Consider the following 18,421-nt stretch of genomic DNA (forward strand, 5'->3'; position numbering starts at 1 on the left):
CAACATTTGGTAAAGCAGGCATGTCAATTTATGAATAATTTTAAAGATATTAAATTTAAGGAACTAATAGATTGAATATGAAGCAGAGTAACATGAGAATTGAAGGACATGAAAAATATTAGATATCTATACAAGTTATTTTCTTTTTTTTCTCTTCCTTCTATTTTAAATATGCAAGTAATTATATCAAATTTAAAAGTTTTCATTTCTAATTAAAAAATGTAAAACAGTAAGCATCTTCCATTAAATTATTTAGATTTTTGGATTGCAATAATATGCATTCGTCTTTTGCATTTGGCTGTTAAAAAAAGTTGTAGTTTGCATTTGAAGTTGTATTCTCCAAGGGGTCTTTGTAAATGCAGTATAGTTTTCATCCCCGTTTTTGATGCCCCATATTATGCCTGATTGTTATGGTGCTTAAAAGATATTTACCAAATATTGAAACATTCTTTTTTTTTTCCAATATATTAGCAGAAAATATATTCATACAAACAATTGATTTGACTGGTGCAAAAAAAAAAAAGAGTTTGCTTTAAAAACGTAAAAAGGAAAAGCCCAGCAATATTGTTAGATCTCTATCATTATCACTGCGTCAATTAGGACCCACAAAGGGTGAAAAATATTAGTTTTATCCACAGTTGACATTTTTACCAAGTTTTAATACTCGTATTAATAACTTAATAACTATTTTTGGGCGAGTATTTAGGTGAACTGAAACCTAATTAAGTATTTATCAACATTTTATGGTGCTCGGGGAGCCAATTAACAAGGTTTTACAGGCGTTTGTTAATCTACTTGAAATTACTTTTCGAAGCTAATTAGCCAAACTGAGTTAAGTAGCTAACAAGTAATAATTTTATATAAAACACCGTCACAGCCATGCAGTTTAATGGTGGCTAATAGTGATATTATAACGTGGGGATGTTCTTTAAACAAGCTGTATGCCATTCTTGATCAAAGTGACACAGAACATTTGTAGAAATGACCTAAACGCTTATAAAATCCCAGTATTTTGTGCTCAAAATCCACTTGCCATTTACGGTCATTTTTCCGTCAAAGTAAGCGTTTAATGAATAATATTTCTGCATAAAGCTGACATCGGGCAAAATCAAAGTGTTTTGTTTTTTTTCCCTATTCGCGGAAGGTGCGGGGGGTGGGTGAGGCAGCCCTCTATAATGATCGCAACGCAGCCTACTTTTTTCTGCTATTGCGACGTGAAGTGTCCTTTCACTCTTTTAAAAAAAAATCCTCCTCTGGTCTCTTCTGATGAACAGTCATTAAAACAAGACGCGAGTTTATATGGAGGAGCGGGGAGCTGCTTGTGTAACGGGCTGCTTTCACCTCATCTGAACTTGACGCATCTGCTTGAGCTGCGGGCTCAGGACGCGCCGTGTCCCCGCTGAACCGAGCAGCCTTGGCCGGGGGAGGAGGGAGCGAAGATCGGCGTCACCATTACCCGTCTGCCGCCTCCGAACACGGGATACCCCTCACTTCCCTCTTTCGTCTGGAACGTGTCTTTGTGAGATGAAAATTCGACAACGTTGGACTTGACCGTGACACCTTCGGGTATGTACTTTAGCATTCACTCGCTTCCTTGTTGTTTATTTTGTAGGACGTGCTCATAAATGTCCGCAAATAGATGGATCATCATCGCAGAATTAGATGCTTAATGGTAAATTAGCCTAGGTTGCGACGTACCCGAGTTACAACTGGCACACGTCGAATACTGCCCTTTGTTGTCCGATCGGAGCAAGCTCGGCTGGGTAGCCGCTTGTAAGCAGCCCCCGCACGGGGGGTGCACATCAGGCGAGCCGCTGGTAGGTGGCAAGGAAAAGTGCTTAAAACGAGATATAACCATGACCTAGGATTCACCTATGGCCACATATGGTCTGGGAGTGCGGTTTCCCCCCCGATGTATCATTGTGGTTTCCCCCATGTGAGAAGTTTTTGATGAAAATAAATTCAATGAAACGTGAGATGGGCTTGTACAGCTGTGGCTAGATGTGACTTTTTTAATGGATAAAAGGCCTGCGTTGACTCCTTTAATTCATTCCAAACCTAACACAAAGTCCCCAAAATTTAATAATATTGATTCTAGTGATAAGTGGGAAGAATTCTGAAGTTTTTTGTTACAAGGACATATGTGATCATTAAAAGAACCACGTTGTAGTGGTTTTATCTCGTCATCCGTGGGAAAAAAAAAAAAAAAAAAAATATATATATATATATATATATATATATATATATATATATATATATATATATATATATATATATATATATATATATTTCCCTTTGTTGACACATTGTTGTGGCTGAGGTTATAGCACATTTATCAGTGCATTTTGTAGATGCCCCTATAGGTCTATACACTTGGGATCCCTCCCCAAAAAATATCTGGCAACTCACTTATTCACATAAATTAGGAATAGCTTCCCCTTTGGGGCACCCGCACTCTTATGTACTGTGTTAATACCCTGACGCTGCATGTTTAGAAAGTGAACTTTGCTGCTATAAACAGGAAAATGATGCCATTGTTCCCCTGGAGAAAAGGGAGCAGCAACACAGGTGGGAAGACAATGGCTCTGGGAGCCCATAGGGGCAAAGTACATGGCTGTGAAGTGGAAACTGGGTGTTTGGCTCTACCCAGATCCGAGGTCTTGTGTGGCTATACAAGAAGAGGCCTGTAATCATAGGGATGTTGCTCAGGTTCGTCACTACCATCACCCCGCACCCCCCATCCCTGCCCCCGCGCCGTCATATCTCGCGCAATTGATTGAGCGCAGAGATGGCGAGATTAGTCTCACTCCAAATCCGCCCCCTCTATGAAGAGCTGATTGGATGTGCTTAGCAATGTGGCGTGTTGTTCCTTTAAGGGTATTTGAGGCCACAGGGCAGGACACAGTGTTTTTTTTTTTTTTTTTTTTTTTTTTTTGTCCTGTCGGGCAAACACAGCAGATATTGCTGCATCATAGGTCCTGGGTCCCCAATAAGGTCATGTAAGGTGCCTATTAGGCTGTTTTATGTCATTAAAAGCCATCTTTTGGTCTACCTTCCACAGATAAATATTTGTCAACATTCATGAATGTGTACGTATACTTCTGCTGTCCTGACCAAACAGTTGTCGTTTTAAATCTGCGTTCGTCTTCGTGCTGGGTACTTAAGTGCTTGACCTAATTTCTCCGGCAGCAAAGAATCCACCAGTGAAGGCCTCGCTCTGTGTGTTTGTGTGCGCATGCGCGCGTTGCTCTGGGTGTTTCCTCTTTGCCTTTCTAACAGGAAGCTGATGTGGAGTTCAAGCGAGGACAAGGAAAAGGCCTTTTCTTTCCACTGTGAATTATTTGAGAGCCGGAGCGAAAAACACAAGAGAGTAGAGAAAGAAAATACTAGCAAAAAAATACAGTGGGGGGAAAAAGAGAGAGAGAGAGCAGGCTTCAGTCCTCTCCATTTCCGATTGTCTCCTGCACCTTTTCACAGTTGTATCCCTCGTCTTGCTGGAGAGATGGCGGCGTTCAGCAGGGAATGTACAGGTTTACAGAGAGTTCAAGCGTCCTGTGCAAAGATGGGGAGGGGAGCGGAAAGGAGAGACGAAAAAGCAAATGAAGCGGACCTCTGTGAGGAGCAGTGCAGGTTGTTCCGGTTTAGTTTAAACACCAGCGCAAAAGAGACTGGCTGCTTGATGTGCTCGTTCTGAGGCACTAAGAAAGTGTGCCAGTGGCTTTATTAAGGCCAGTGAAAAGTCCTTCTATGCCTTCCATCGGCAAGAGCAAATTGCTGCATTCCCATCGCTATAAATAGCAGATAAACTGCTTTGAGCATGAGCAGCGGATGAAATATTAAATTCACCTTCCACTCAGAGCACAATAAATGTTTGCGTCCATCGTCTTGCTATGGGGATGGAAGAGAAATTATTGTAGTTTAACAGAATGTTTGGATTTGGATTGTAGCATTAACAATGCCTTGTCAATCTCAAGATGAACATTGTTGTCGAGGCTGAACTGGACATACCACACAACAGCAGAAGCATTCCAAAAACCTTGTTTTTTGGAACACACTTTACTCAAAATAGAATACAATAGAAAAGTGCTGTGTCATTTTCTAGCTCCTTGATTGTTTTGAGCGCAAAAATAGAAGAATAGAGTCCTTGATTACAGCACTGCACTTTGTCGTCTTGTACTATGTTACAATGTCATGGGTATTAAAGTAACCATATAAAAAAATGATTTTATGTTTTTGGTGTTCATTATGTGAACTATGCAATGATTACCGGAATGGAATTTTTTAAAAAATGGCTGTGTTTATAAGTAATATAAGTTGAAGAAAAGCAGCAATGTGGTCCTGTGCCAGACAGCATCGACATGTTCCAGCAGGAACTTTGTGTGCTCAGCTTGCACCCACATTCTGTGTGCCACTCGTCTCGCTCCAAAATCCAAAACTTCACCACTCATCGGAGTTCCTAACTTTTGCGGATTTTTGAGCGTATTTCTGTTTCTTGTGTTTGCCGTAGGGCCACCAGAGACCAGGAGCGCTCGAGAGGGCAGAAGGCCGTCGGGTTGTCTGGCGACTGGTAAGTTTCTGTTCATGCTTACCCTGCTTGTAATGGATCATCATTTTTAATCAGCATACAAAATCCTAAATAAAATCAAAATCATACATAATTTCAAGTAGGACAGAACAGTTAATCAAATCGACATCACGGTTTAGCAAAATGCCATTTTCAATTTGCAAAGTGCAATTTGTAGGGATATAAAACGGCGTCATCTCAGTCATAGAGTTTACAGGCTTTAGAGTTATGCATATGTTTTATGTATTCACATAGTTTCATAAACTCTGTACTTATGTGCAATCCGCATTTTCACATATTATTGTTTCATAAAACATGAAAATTTTGAATTGATGAAGCCAAAGATTTGTTTGCATAATTGCTATACTGGAAATCTGATTTATGGCTCAATGACTTAAGTCTTCACTTGTTTGGTTGAATTTATTTTAATCGAAGTTGAAAAATTAACTATAGTTTACTTGTATTTTAGCATAAGACTAATGTAAAGTACCAAAACCTTTGTGTATAATAAATCCAGTATTGTAAGATGAATTAATTTGTTGCTTGAGTTTGTTTAGAAATACACTTGAAGAGGATTTTGAACAAATACTTGTATATTCCATCACAATATTGGAGGGAAAACGCTTGCAGTTACTGTTAGGTTATCCTTCCAAATTGTTCATTCCCTACCTTCAAGAGTGATCAATAAATTGCGAAAAAACAACATTGTTTCCAGTAATAATAGGAGCTACTATTGCAGAGCACTAGCTAGGCTACAAATGTCAAAATATTGGATGTAATTTAACAAGAAGGTGAGCAGTGGGTAAATTGGCAGTGTGCTGAAGTATTTTTTTTTCTCCATGAGAACAAAGTTTTCTTTCCTCATAAATCCAAAAATGATGTCGCCGCTGTGGACTTGACGCAGTTTGCAAATGTGTTTTTGACTGTTACTGACTCGAGCACAGCCGGGTTCGTGCTCTGGCTGGCTGATGCTCACACTCAACAGATTCATAACTTTTGCTGTGTAAAAATGGGTGTCAGCTTTGTGTTGGGTGAAGCATTCTTTAATTGAAGTTGTTTGTTTTCATCAGTAAGTTTAAGCCAGTATAAACTTTAATAGAAAAGGTGTTGAGTAAAAAGCTGCTAAAAAAAAATTGCCCATATTTCCAAATATTATGATTATTATATCATCATAATTATATTATTCTTATCAAACCCACCCTGTTCTATTATTTTTTAAGAAATGTTTTAGTCTACTATTTAATTAGTATTGGTTAATTGCTTTCATTTAGTCCTTGTCTGTCTAATATTATTAATTGTTACATATTAAGACAGGATGACGAGCTTATTAAATGTTTTTTAGAGGCCATGCAGCAGGAAATGCTTTTGACAGAAAAGGGATGGACTGAGGAGCTCAAAAAATGTTTTTTATGTTCCAACTGGCCAAAATCTGAAAGGTACTTTGCGGTTTTCCTCCTGACCCCCTGCACACATGATTCCGTGTCCAGTAAGAAAAGGTGGAAAACAACTTTTGGAACAACTCCGGTGCCTCAAGAAAATGCTTTGAAGGGTGGTTTTTTTTTATGTTGTGTCCCAGTGGCTTCATTAATGTGTCCCGATCAATTATTTTCATAAACAATCAAATGAAGTTTTGATATGCATTTTATGAATCTTGCATCCTGTTGTGACATGCAAACTTGATGCTTCTATTTTAAATACATTCAGCAACCAAACTCTGAAATCCTTTACATTCCGTACTCATACAGATAAGCGCGTCATTACTAGATGAACAAAGAAAAAAAAGGTTTGACCTAAATGATGATTTACAAAAAGAACAAAAGTGAAATTTTCATTAGAAAAGGGTGCTTGTGCAAGGACATGCCAAGATGAGTTTTTCTGCACCACTTAAAACATTCCAAATATTCAGCTGACCTAATCCATCGGATGTGGCAATTCCGCAGAATTGATCCTCACACTGCAGACCCGCAGTCTGTTGTGTTCTTGCGAGAGAAACATAGCAAGCCATCGGGACTCCAAAACTGTCCAAAGGGGGGCTGAGAAACTAGAGGATGCCGTACACAAAATCAGGAGCATCTTGTACAAGCAAGTTACTGGATTATGTGCATTTGAAACTGGATTGGGTTTTGGATGAAAAATCAAGGGGAACTCGGAGGCATGTAGAACTGAAAGGCCAGCCAAGAGAAAATAAACACGGATAAATTTATGCACTATTCATGTCGTTTTTGGCAGTACTGATAGAAGCAGGATTAAACTTTATTGTCACAATTTTTCTTGCATATTCACTTATTCCTTTTATTTAATCTTCCTATGTTCATTGTTTTAGCATTTTTGTGGATTTTGTTTGTTTTCAATATATTTTTCCCTTACTCATTTCTCAAGGAAAATATGGTGTGTCCTAAAAAATAACTGTGTGACTTTATGCTTGCTCAGTTTTCTTAATTTTAGGAAGTAAATCGTAAAACAGAAACTATAAATTCATCCATAGAATACATGAAGGCGAAGTGGTGTTCCTTTCTGTTGAAATACAACTCAGGCTAAAAAGACATCAAAGAAAACAATTTAGAGTCGCTTGGAAAAGCTGTGTCTTAGATTTTTGTGTCAAATTGATCTATCAGGCATGATTGAAATATGTTTGACTTTTACACCCTACCTTCCTGCATTTGGACCAAGATTTGATAGAATGAACTTCTCGGCAGTTCACGGCTGGGATCAGGTGTTATCCAGATGTGCTGGAAAGAGACATCCTCAGCCTCCTATCAGCTATTTTGTGGAGAGGAGCCGGAATCAGAAAGCCCTTCCAGGAGGCTCATGTGCTAGAGACTGAAGGAGATGGTTTTGCATCTCATTTTCCATCAGATAACAAAAAGAAGCAATATGATCGTCCTTCATTTTGACCATTTAATTGGCTCGGAACACCCTAAGTATTTTTTAATTTCTTTTTTTTTTCCCCAGATTGGTCCTTTTTTATAGCGCCGATTTAATATGATCATGCCAAACTCTGCATTTTGGGATTTTTTGTTACCTTTTATTAGAGCTGTTAATTCAAGAGGAAGGATGATATTTCTTATCTTAACTTTACACCCGTTTCATGATCTCTCATTGTCATCCAGTGTTATTTCCTCCTAATTTCCTATTCAGTCCTCAGTGGACAATTGGATAGAAGGATATGATATGCTCTTTTGGGACACACGTGGTGTCTTTGCATCCGATGTAGCATTTGATGTTGAATTTTGTTTTTCAACAGCATCTACTTATTTATTGCGTTTGATGAACACAGCAGTGATTAAGACCAAATAGAACCAAGCCAACCAAATAGAATCAAACTGTGCCTTAGTTGAAATCATCGTTCTCTTGTTGGGACCAACTGGGGGACTAGCCCAACCTTCACCGAATGCTCAGCCACTGCAGCTTTGTGGCCCTGGGGCCTCATTTGAATGAGCCTTTAGTGCTGTATGTGAACAAGTCGGCGCCATTTGCATTTGTTCCTGTCACAAAGGTTTAACAGGTCAATAGAGACTCCCTGGCAGAAAACGAACACACTGGAGTTGCTTTTTTTTTTTTTTTTTTTTTTTAAGTATCTTCTTCCCAGCCGATCATGTCGTCCCTGTCGAAATATCTTATAGTTGTAGTGCAGTATAATATCAAGTAGCATATTCTGCTGGCTGTTGCTTTAGGATAAGATTTGAACAATTCAGCTTTTCTGCGCGGAGTCTGCATGTTGCTCTTGCTTCGCTCCACAGACCAAAAACACGCATGTGAGCTTGAAGTCAATGCCAGCTGGGCGTGACCCCGCTCAGGAACTGTGTGGCACCGCACAAACAAAAGAAATCATTCGTCCACCTTGGTTGGAGCGAGGGAATTTGCCGTTCTCCATTTATTTCATCTGTGGTTGCAGATATTGACAGATTGGGTTGCTACACAAACAACTTGCGAACAAGGCGAGTTACAATCACAAAGAGTCAAAGAAAAATGTAGTGGCCTTGTCATGGCGTTTAACGGCATCAAATAAAATTTGCTGATACCTGCGGACATCCAGTTAAAATCTCACGTGCCTGAATGTAGCCTCATTTAAGAACTGCTGCGCTACGTTACGCTTCTTAAAGGCACACCTAACAGTAAATTCAGTTATTGCTCTTCATATTATTCACAGTGATATCCCGATCATATTCTGCCAAAAAACGTCCCATTACAGTGTAAGGGGATATAGGACATTTAGTCTCGTATTGAAACGAGTAAATCTCAGTTCCATTTGAAACACTCAATTTGCAGACATCATTACAGACTGCGGTTGCACTGTTGTCGCTTCCCAAATGAAAATAGTTCCCAACTGTAGACATTATCCTTGTCCAAGACACCAGCTTGACGTTTATGCAATCTACTAGTTTCAGGCGGCCCAGTACAATTAATGTTCCATGAATATTCCTCATCTCCAGTAACCTGTGTTAGCTTGAGCTCATTGCTACTTGTGGAAGCAGAAGCCGTAACTCGTTGCCCACACAAATTGTTTTGTTTATATGTTTTTTCTTGCAAAATGACATTATAGAAAGTCAGCATAGTTTTTATGACTATCGTGGCACAAACATACCCCCCCCCACACACACACACACACACAAACACACACACACATGACACACATTCCCTACTGGGATTTATTAGGCTAACGGAAAATCCACCCACATTTGGCGTGTGCCGGGTGTTAATTTTGGACCCCGTGCGTGCTTGTGTAAAAGACAGCACAGACATTCTGATCACCGACTATTTACACTCCTAATAAAAGTTGTAAAACAATACACGACGATGTGTGGGCACTGATTGCGCCTCGCTGTGACTGTGATTGCAGGATCAATGTGACTGCAGTCACACTTTTCTCTCAGCTTTTTACTTTGATTCTCTGTAGCCTTCATTCGTGAGGATTCGATTGAGATTTTACCATTTGTGTGATTGAGATATGTCCGTTTATCCTCAGGAGCCAACTTCTAAAATTCTCTTTCTTTTTCGTTCGGTCTAATTTTAGTTTTGGAGGGTTACAATGAAATCTGCTGAAATTACAGCGTGTTACATTAAATAAATCTTTTCAAAATGGTAAATAAAACCGTTAATGTCATTCATCCCAGGTAAATATGTATTCAGCAATAATATTACACTATACTGGTTTGACTTCAAGTTTGAGCATACGAAATAAAATTTGCTTAATCTGTGTCTCACACAAAAAAGTGATTTCCTATGGGAATTTATTGGAGATCAGTTTAAAAAGTCCCGAAAGCACACATTCTTGTCTGTGTAATTACCCGTATAAGTTCTTTTCACATTTTGGTACAACAACTAGCTTGCTAATTTGGGCGTGACGTAGCAAATGTTACTTTTGACATTGTATGAAAATTGTTTTTGTGCTCACAGGCATGTTTGAAATGAGAAGAAAATGGAGAAATCATCTCATTAAAGCTGCATTGTGACTTTTAGAAAGGGAGGCAATTTGGACTTTTATGCATCTATTTTTTTTTCTCTCGAGTATAGCTGCTCATGTGGCTCACATGGGGCTTTCACAGACCTAAAAATAATTGTAGAAACGACTCCTTGATTATTTGTAATATTTTCCTGGAGGGTGCACAATTTAGTGTGTTGCTTTTGAAATAATCCAGGTCTACCCAGCCTTTCAAACCACTTGATGTGGGTTTCAAGTTCAGTGGGGGGCAGCAGGGTGGCAGAATTTGTCCTGCTTTTAAAATATCACATGCTCCGTCCATGTTGTTGAGCGGTCCTCGAGCACAACTGTCTCCTGCCACCTGCCTTCAAATCTGTCATCAGAATGGCATTCACCTGAGTGCTCACATGAGTGATAGCACTGTTCAAATGTGCAGTGTCACCCAGGCTAGCAAAAAACCCTGTAAAGCTTGTTTACCCTTTTCTGACGAGATTAATTCCGAAAAATAAAAGTATTGAAGTGACGCATATTTGGGAATTCCCTCAGTAAATTTCTATTTGTGTTCTTTGCTTTAATGCAAGAAAAAAAAACACCTCCTCATCTTTATATTGTATATTTGAATTGAAGGTCTCATACACCTTCTATTCGATTATACAGTACAGTATTTTATTGTCAATTCTACAGTAATACAGTGTACTTTCATAAAATTGAAAATGTTTCAGGTTAAGATAACTATCAAAAAATATGCTTTGTAAAAACAAAAAAGTAGTCCAAAAGGATAAAAGCAAGCATGAGTTTGACAAGCCAAATCAAATATAAATGTTTTGTTTTTGAAAAAAGGTTAGCTTGTGATTATGCTCAAGATTTTTTTTTTTTTTTTTTTTTAATATTCTCAGTTTTGAAAATGGTTTGGAAATTATTTTAATAATCTAATATTCTGTCTGTTACTTTATATAGAGCTGGAAAAAGTTATATATAGTTCAGTATATTGGAAATACTTAAAATGTTGTTGTTTTTCATAGGTAAAAGCAAATGTTTTATTTTGATTGAGTACAAAAATAATCAGTCTGCTTAAATGGAAAATGACTGAATTTGAAGAATTGTTTTCTGGTGATGAGCTGAAATTCTGAGCATTTGGGCAATTAAAAAAAAAAATGGCAAAAATCATCAAGAATTTAATCATGTTAGTTTTTGAATAGTTGCATTCAATCAATACAATACTTGTTAATGAATTCAATTCAGTTTTGGTGATCCCAATACACTGAGCACGCTAAAACAGAGTAAATCAAACGCTGAATGTTTTAGTCCAGCTTTCATTGCAGGATGCATTTTATACTCCTATTTAAAAAACTTACTCCGTGGTTATCACAACCCAAAACAGATAAGAGAGACCCCCTCCCCTCCGAAGAGCACAGTGAGCTTTCAGTTCTTCTCTCACGCTGATTCGAGACGGCCGGGCCGGCAGTACCGCGCTGGGCCGCGTGACCCACTAGTTGGACCCACGCTCCTTTCTCTTTGGAGACGTGTTACAAAGAATAGCCATGTGTGAGCCCCCGCTTCAGGTGCTCCAAGCTGCTGGCCAGGCCCGCAGCCAGGGCCCTGAGAGCCAGACCTGGCAACTCGGCGGCCGCGACGTGTGAAACTGCGCGCACAAAGGAGCTCGCTCCATCTGTATGCACCCTACATAGGCAGGCTTTTGTTGCAGCCGACAGGCAAATGACTGCTAGCATCTTAACCCCTCAGAGCCAGCGTCTCTCTTCCCCCGCTTGCACGCTGCTGCAGACACCTCCTTGAGTTACAAGAAGCCCCATGTTGAGCTCCACAAGAAAATTGGATGCATTTGCTAAATCGTGTTAATAAAATTGCCATCCGTCATTTATGTCAAGCAAAATGAAAATGTATTGTTTCATGAATACAATTCTAGAATAGAATAGAATGGATGCTACATTTTGCACTTAGATCAAATACCATGATCAGGCTTGAACGGCTGAATCAGGGAATAAAAACAAAAAAAAAGTGGTATGCATTTTTACTGTTAAATATTTGGACATGTTCGTTTGAATTTTTTTACGGCCAAATACATGTCTGCATATTTGAAAAAGCTATTACATAGTTCTAAAAAAAAAAAAAAAATCAAGGTTGAAACATCTCAAGCACTCGTAAGCTTTATTTTTCAATTTGCTCAGTCACCCGTTCCTTAAGTCGAACGTAGACCCACAGACACTTTCTTTTCCCAAATTTTATTTTTAAATCAAACCACATTGATAGTAAAAGATTTTTATTGTCATCTGAAGTGGGAACTGTTGCACACATTTTGCAGGTGTGCCATATTGACATATTGGTGACTATGGTGAGACCCAGATGACCTATGAAACCAAATCAATATAATTTTGATAAAGAAGCTCCATGTCGGAAAAAGCTGACGTTTGTAGTTGTCATTGAAGCAGGGACAGAGCGAGTCTCGTTTCCTGCGTAAATGCAACATGGCTCCCTCCCGCGCCACCTTTCTGCTGTCGGGTGTGTGCTTATGATTCTGACGGGGGGGGGGGGTTTGCGGGGCTCGGATCTGGGCCGAGCTAGGTCACGCAGGCCCCGTCCAGGCTGAGACGTGACGTGGCATCCAGCTAGAACCAACAACAGGTCCGAATTCGTTTCAAAGGACGCGCCCCACCCCGAGCGTACTGAGACTCTCGAGCAAAAAAAAAATTAAAAAGAAAGAAAAAAAAAAAGCTCTCCAAATATGAAAGCTTTAAAGCTTGTGTTGGATTGAGTGTCTTTAATTACACAAAGCTTAATATTTGAAATGGTTTTATCAAATTGCCTGAGCGGTGTTATTGCTTGTTATAGCCTTGAGAGCACTTGACTTGCTGTGCATGAAACTTTAGTGTTCCTGCATCGCAGCATATTTGGATGCCTTTGAGTGACGCTTCACCAAAGTGCGGCGTGAGACTTCGTTCGCTTTTTGCAGCACTCGTTGAAATTAGATCTGGAAAAAAAAAAAAAATAATAATAAATGAATTTTCATTCAGCAATCTCTCTCGAATTGAATCTTTAAATTGAGACAATCACAATAGGCTAAAGAGGGAGTCTCATGGTTAAAAAGTAGGATGACGATTCCCCTAAAGCACTGCCCTTTCTTAAATGAGGGCAGAGCTGCAAAAAAAAGGGACGAGCTGCGAGGATTTATCGCCCATTCGGCATTTTTATAAGCTACTAAAGGACACTTGTTCCTAGCGAGCACAGGCCCCACGTCCCTCTCTCCCTTTTTCCAACTTTTGCTGGGCTCTCGCCTGCCATAGAGAGAGGCTCGCTTCCCCAGAGGTGAGTGGCTTTGTGATTATCAAAGTCGGGCCTTTGTTTCAACAGGTCGGAAAAAAAAATCGAAACTTAACTTTCGCGTGTTTATTGTTAATGTTTACGTACGTGTTTTTAATTGCCGAGGTTGGAAGAGATGTAGTCAATATTTCATCCGGTGAAGTTTGTATACTTTTCCGGAGCAACTATGCGCAGTAATCGTGGGCGTTCGAGCTCAGTAAACCTTTGATAAAGGGTACGAAAATTTAGCCTACTATTTTTGCGTTTTGTGTCAAAGTTAAAAATATTTCCTTGAATTTATGCAGCAGCAAAATGCAAAACCTACAATATTATCATAGTTGAAAGGTTGTGAAAAGCCAAAATTAGCAACACCCATTTGCATTTTATACTTTTAAAATAGTTAAGTCTTTTTCAAACTCGTCTAGTGACATTTTGGGTCAACTAAAAAAAAAAAGTTTTATGAAAGTTAAGAATCTCATCCAAGATAATTCTTTTTGTTTCAATTTTTTAATGCACTGTACTTAATAATAAGGCTAATTCGAAAAGGGATTTTCAGTTTTGCGTATAAATAATACACTACTGCAATGTTCAATTTTATTTGATTTAAAATGGATTATTTGTTGCTCTCTGCATTAATATGTTGTAGTTTACTAATTGACTTTCACTCAAATTTATTTCTATTTCCACAATTTGTAAACTGTATAATTAAATTACTGTTCATTGTGATTTATGGGCAACGAAAAAGAAATGTTGAATAATAGCAGAAATACAATTTAAAATTGGCATGTGGGGTTAATTATCTTCAGTTTGGTTACAGTCACAGCAAGAATTTGCATTTTTTTTTCTACCCATGATTTTATCATATTCTCCTGATGCGGTGTTTTTTTTTTTTTTTTTTAACAATACTTTCAAATGTATTTCTATTCGTGTAGCTCATGTTGTTTTTGACGTCGGATGAGTCAAATTCCCAACAGCGTGAGTCTGCGTCACTCAGGCCGCCATGTTGTCTCGCCGCGTCCTCCATTTTGTGCTTCTGACTCTGTGGGAGCTGCTTTCATCAAATGTTTTTTTTCAACTCGGGCCTGGCTCGTTATTATAGTGAGGAAAACGCACTTACTCATCTTTCATTTTTATATTTTGTAAGACATTTTACTAGGATCCGTCTCCCTGTTTTGATTTATCTTAGACAATTGGACTTTTTTCCTCCCAATGAAATGCCCGCCCAATGCCAACCTCATGAACAAGTTGAAAACTGCCTTAGCAGGTAAACCTCCAGGGAACGGATCCTATTTGCGCTTTGTTTCTCCTCCGAAACCAATTTGTCAGCGTTATCAGCGAGAGGGCACGGAGCGCGTCGGCTTTTACAGCTCTGCGGCGTGAGCGCATGTGACCTGGGGCCTGCCGAAGGTCACGGCAGGTTAATAGAGACTGATGTACGAGGCCCCTGAGTGACATCCCAAAGGAGACGGCCCCTTAATCCTTATTAGGCCTCCGCGTTAGCCATGCTTACCTTTCAAAGCAAACAGCACGCTCTCTTTGCATTGGGGGCCCCAGGCCTGCCCCTGGCGTTCCACTTCTGACCCCGGGGTCATGCCCTTTGTTCGCAACCCTTCAGAGGCTGACCTTAAAGGTCACACTTGTAATAGATAAGTTGTCGCGGCGCGTGCTGCCGAGGGGCCCATTTGCGGACCACCTTGGAGATGGAGCGAAGGCCGCCGCGCTGCCCTGCTTAAGGAACACTGAAAGTTAAGAGTTTCACATGGGCAAATTTAATCATTTTGTTTGTGTTTATCTGTTGGGTCCTCTCCAATGTAAACTGCCTGCACTAGCAACACAGCTGCAAACGGTGGTCGTTTCAAAAATCAGTTCATCTTGCTAAGTTACAGATTTGATCGCTATATTTTTCAACTAGTATAGAAAAGCAGAATCTTTCATGCTAATTTAGAAATTTGGTTTGTTTTATTTTTGAAGCATTCAGAATTCTCCAAAGATTATTTTTTGAAAAAATTACAACGCACAACTTGAAATCCTGCACAGTCATTCGCAAGTTGTGTCTTGTTGTTGATGCATACAGTATGACAGATATTTAAAATATCCGTTCATCCGTGTATGTATATATTTTTTTTGACAAAAAACAGGTTGCCCGAAAAAATATCCTGGCTAAAAAAAACCTCAAATTGAGAAATAAAGCAAATACTAAAAAGGGGGATAAAACATGCAAAAAAAATGTTGTGAAAAAAGGAAAAAGGTGGAAAAAATTGCAAAACAAATTGAGACTCCTATGTTTGCTCTTCTTTAAACTTTTGTCATCAAAAATTACACTGGATGGTGAACATACACCTTGACTTTTAAGGGAATTGTTTATTATTGTTATTAGCTGTAAGCTTTGGTTTTGTTTGTTTTTTTGTTTTTTTTTTGGGGGGGGGGGGGGTTCAACAATTAACTTGCTCATTTTATACATTTTTTAGCCATATTCTACAAATGTGACCAAATAATAATTTTATTGTTGTCGATGGGCGCGGGAGGAGACGTAAAATCAAAACTTCAACTGTTTCCTAACGCAACGAGAGGAACGGTCCCACCGCAGCGCGCCGGCTCACAAAGCAAACCCGTTAATATTGGCACGTCATCGGCGGTGGTGTTAGCCGGGCCGCTCCTATGGCGGCACGGCCTTCGCGGAGGGTTACAGTGTCAGAAATTGCATCCGAGCCAAAGCCAGAGCCGTATCCTTGGGTGAACCCTCTGTGACGTACGGTGGAGGAACAGGCTCCGCCAAGTTTTTTGAATTCCTGCCACATTAGACGGTAAACAACCGACAGGAACGCCACCTTGATCGACGGTGCAGAAAGCCTGCCGAAAAAATGCTGATCAATGCATTTTCGTACGAAATTGTTTGATTTCGGCACACAGCTGCAGTGGCATTTTCATGCTGGTAGCGATTGGTTCCGCAAACGTGGCGAGATGTGACGTCAGCAGGTTTCAAACTAGTGACCGTTGGTGTTTTTCTCATCATGAGTGAACATGTGTCTCCACAAAGAAGCTTTGCTCGCCTCGAGTCTCCGGATTTTCTGTCACTCGTGTTTACAGCTTGCCTGTGTGTGTGTGTGTGTGGATGTGTGTGAGAGAAGATAGCACAGCGCTGCTGAATACGAGGGGCCTGAGTTCTTTATTTTCAGATTGAGGAAAGCTGAGAAGTGTTGCATTCATGTGTGTGTGTGTGGGCGTGAATGTGTGTTTGTGTTTGAGTGTGTGTGTCAAACTGATTTTTTTTTTTTTTTACAAGGCGCTGGCAGAGTCTGTGACTTTGAAAAAATGTGTTTTGCTCACTCCGAGTTTGATTAGTTACTGTACGCATGAAAATGAAGCGCACCAACGAGCAGTGCTACATGATGCGACGTGTTTCTGGGCTAGTTTTCTTTTCCCTCCCGACTCAACTCTCTTTTGTGCTACATTGTGGAGAGGAAAATTTTTGTCGGTGCTGAGTTGTAGGCTCCTTTTGGGAAAGAGAAATTGAAGGGGTGGGGAACAGCATCCAGAAGAGAGGAAGGTTTTTTTTTTTTTTTTTTTACAGTGGGGGAATCTAGTGCAAAGTGCCAAAGGGCATTACAGCATATAAGGCATTGAAAGACGTTTGGAGAGAGACGTTGGGTGGGAAGTGGATATGAACCTGATGACCTTGGCCTAGGCGGATGCGGAGGCAGCAAAGGTGTTCAAAAAGGGTGACAGACGACGATAGCGGTGCACAATACACACGACAAAGACTTTCTCAGTTTTATGCTCATGGCCTGAATTTAGCGCTCGCCAGGATGTTTAGTAGCACTGCTTGTGGAAGGATAAAAAAGGGTGAGAGACAGAATAGGGGGGAGGCGCGAGAGGACAAGCAGAGTCCATTTTGTTGTTGCAATATTTCTTTGGCCGGCCCTGTAATGGCGGGCACACGCTGCCATATCAGACCCTGTTTTATGTCATGGCCAGGTGCTCGTTTGGTTTTGACTGAACCATAAAACATCAAATTAACATGTCTGTGGCAGTGAGAAGGAGGAAAAAAAAAGACCTTGAATCAAGACTACGATGATGATTGGCTGGCACTTCCTGGTAGGTAGTTTGGTGTTGCTAGCCGCCAACATGGTCACCACACTGCGAGTTACCCATTTGCGAGGCATGTTACAAATATGTTTGGCTTATTGGCGTACACACGCACAAGCCCGTCCCCCCTGTACAGAGTATTGCGCCAAAACGGTGATGTAGCACGTACCCACTCCCACACGTCCCTGTTTCATCATCAGCTGAGCCCTTTCTCCACCACTCATAGATCTAACCCCCCCGGCCTTGCTCTTACTTCTTTTTCTATCCTTCTCCTTCCTCCTCCTCTTTTCTGCCTGGGTCCTGGCCACATGCGAAAGGGTAGACTAGGACGCAGGAGCTCTGAGTGAGAAAGAGAGAGAGAGAGCGCAAACGAGGGGGGGGGGGGGGCGCTCTGCTGCTATTTCTACAGGCGGGCCCTCCCCTTGGTGCCAAAAGAGGGAGGGATATTTTACTACTCGCAGTCCCAGGATTTTAACCCTGTGTCTGCTCTCTCGCCTCAACACCAAGCAACAAGTGGCTTTCTCCGATAATTCGGCACCGAAGACATTCTTGGGATCCTCGGTATTGTGCGCCGACTCAAAATCTCCCGTCTGGTTTTTGGGAGGGCTCCACTTGTGCTCGTGAGACGATTTTTGTCAAATATTTTCCCCTTCTCTTATCTACCCTCCACCGTCCTCTCCCATCTTTTGACCTCTCCCTCTTTTTGGGTGTTTTGCCCCACCCTCTTTCCCGATCTCCTCTCTATCGCACTTTCTCGCTCTGTGTCTGCATGTCTCTAGCTCTCTTTCTCCTCCTCTGTCTTGCTTGTGGGCAGTCTCCAGTGAAAGCAGAGCAGGAGGGCGGAGCGGCCGGCTGAATTTTTTTTCTGGGACAGGTGCCAATTCTAAACAAAAGGCACAGAAAGCCATAAAGGAGTGAGATGATTCCGAGGGAGAGGGAAAAGTCGCATGTTTCAGGACCTGACTGGCGTGCGCGTCCGCGGCTCGACTCTTTGCTCGTGCAACCACTTTGTTTCGGTTATTTTTGGGCGAGTT

General features: G+C 40.6%; 1 protein-coding gene across 2 annotated transcripts in view; it reads left to right on the plus strand.

Moving 5' to 3' along the window:
• Nucleotides 1-948: 948 nt before the first annotated feature.
• The window catches only part of LOC148405694 (peroxisome proliferator-activated receptor alpha-like), a 33,987-nt gene continuing 16,514 nt past the window's right edge, over nt 949-18,421 (plus strand). Inside the window, exons 1-2 of one of the 2 annotated variants that reach the window (XM_088406357.1) lie at nt 949-1,566; nt 4,508-4,567. The gene's annotated coding sequence lies outside the window, so the exon portion shown is untranslated. The remainder of the gene's footprint in view (nt 1,567-4,507; nt 4,568-18,421) is intronic. The other variant, XM_088406358.1, reaches the window with a different exon arrangement.

Source organism: Hippichthys cyanospilos, chromosome 22, assembly GCF_059441005.1.
Source record: "Hippichthys cyanospilos isolate Australia breed blue-spotted pipefish chromosome 22, RoL_Hcya_1.0, whole genome shotgun sequence".
In the NCBI taxonomy this organism is placed as follows: Eukaryota; Metazoa; Chordata; class Actinopteri; order Syngnathiformes; family Syngnathidae; genus Hippichthys; species Hippichthys cyanospilos.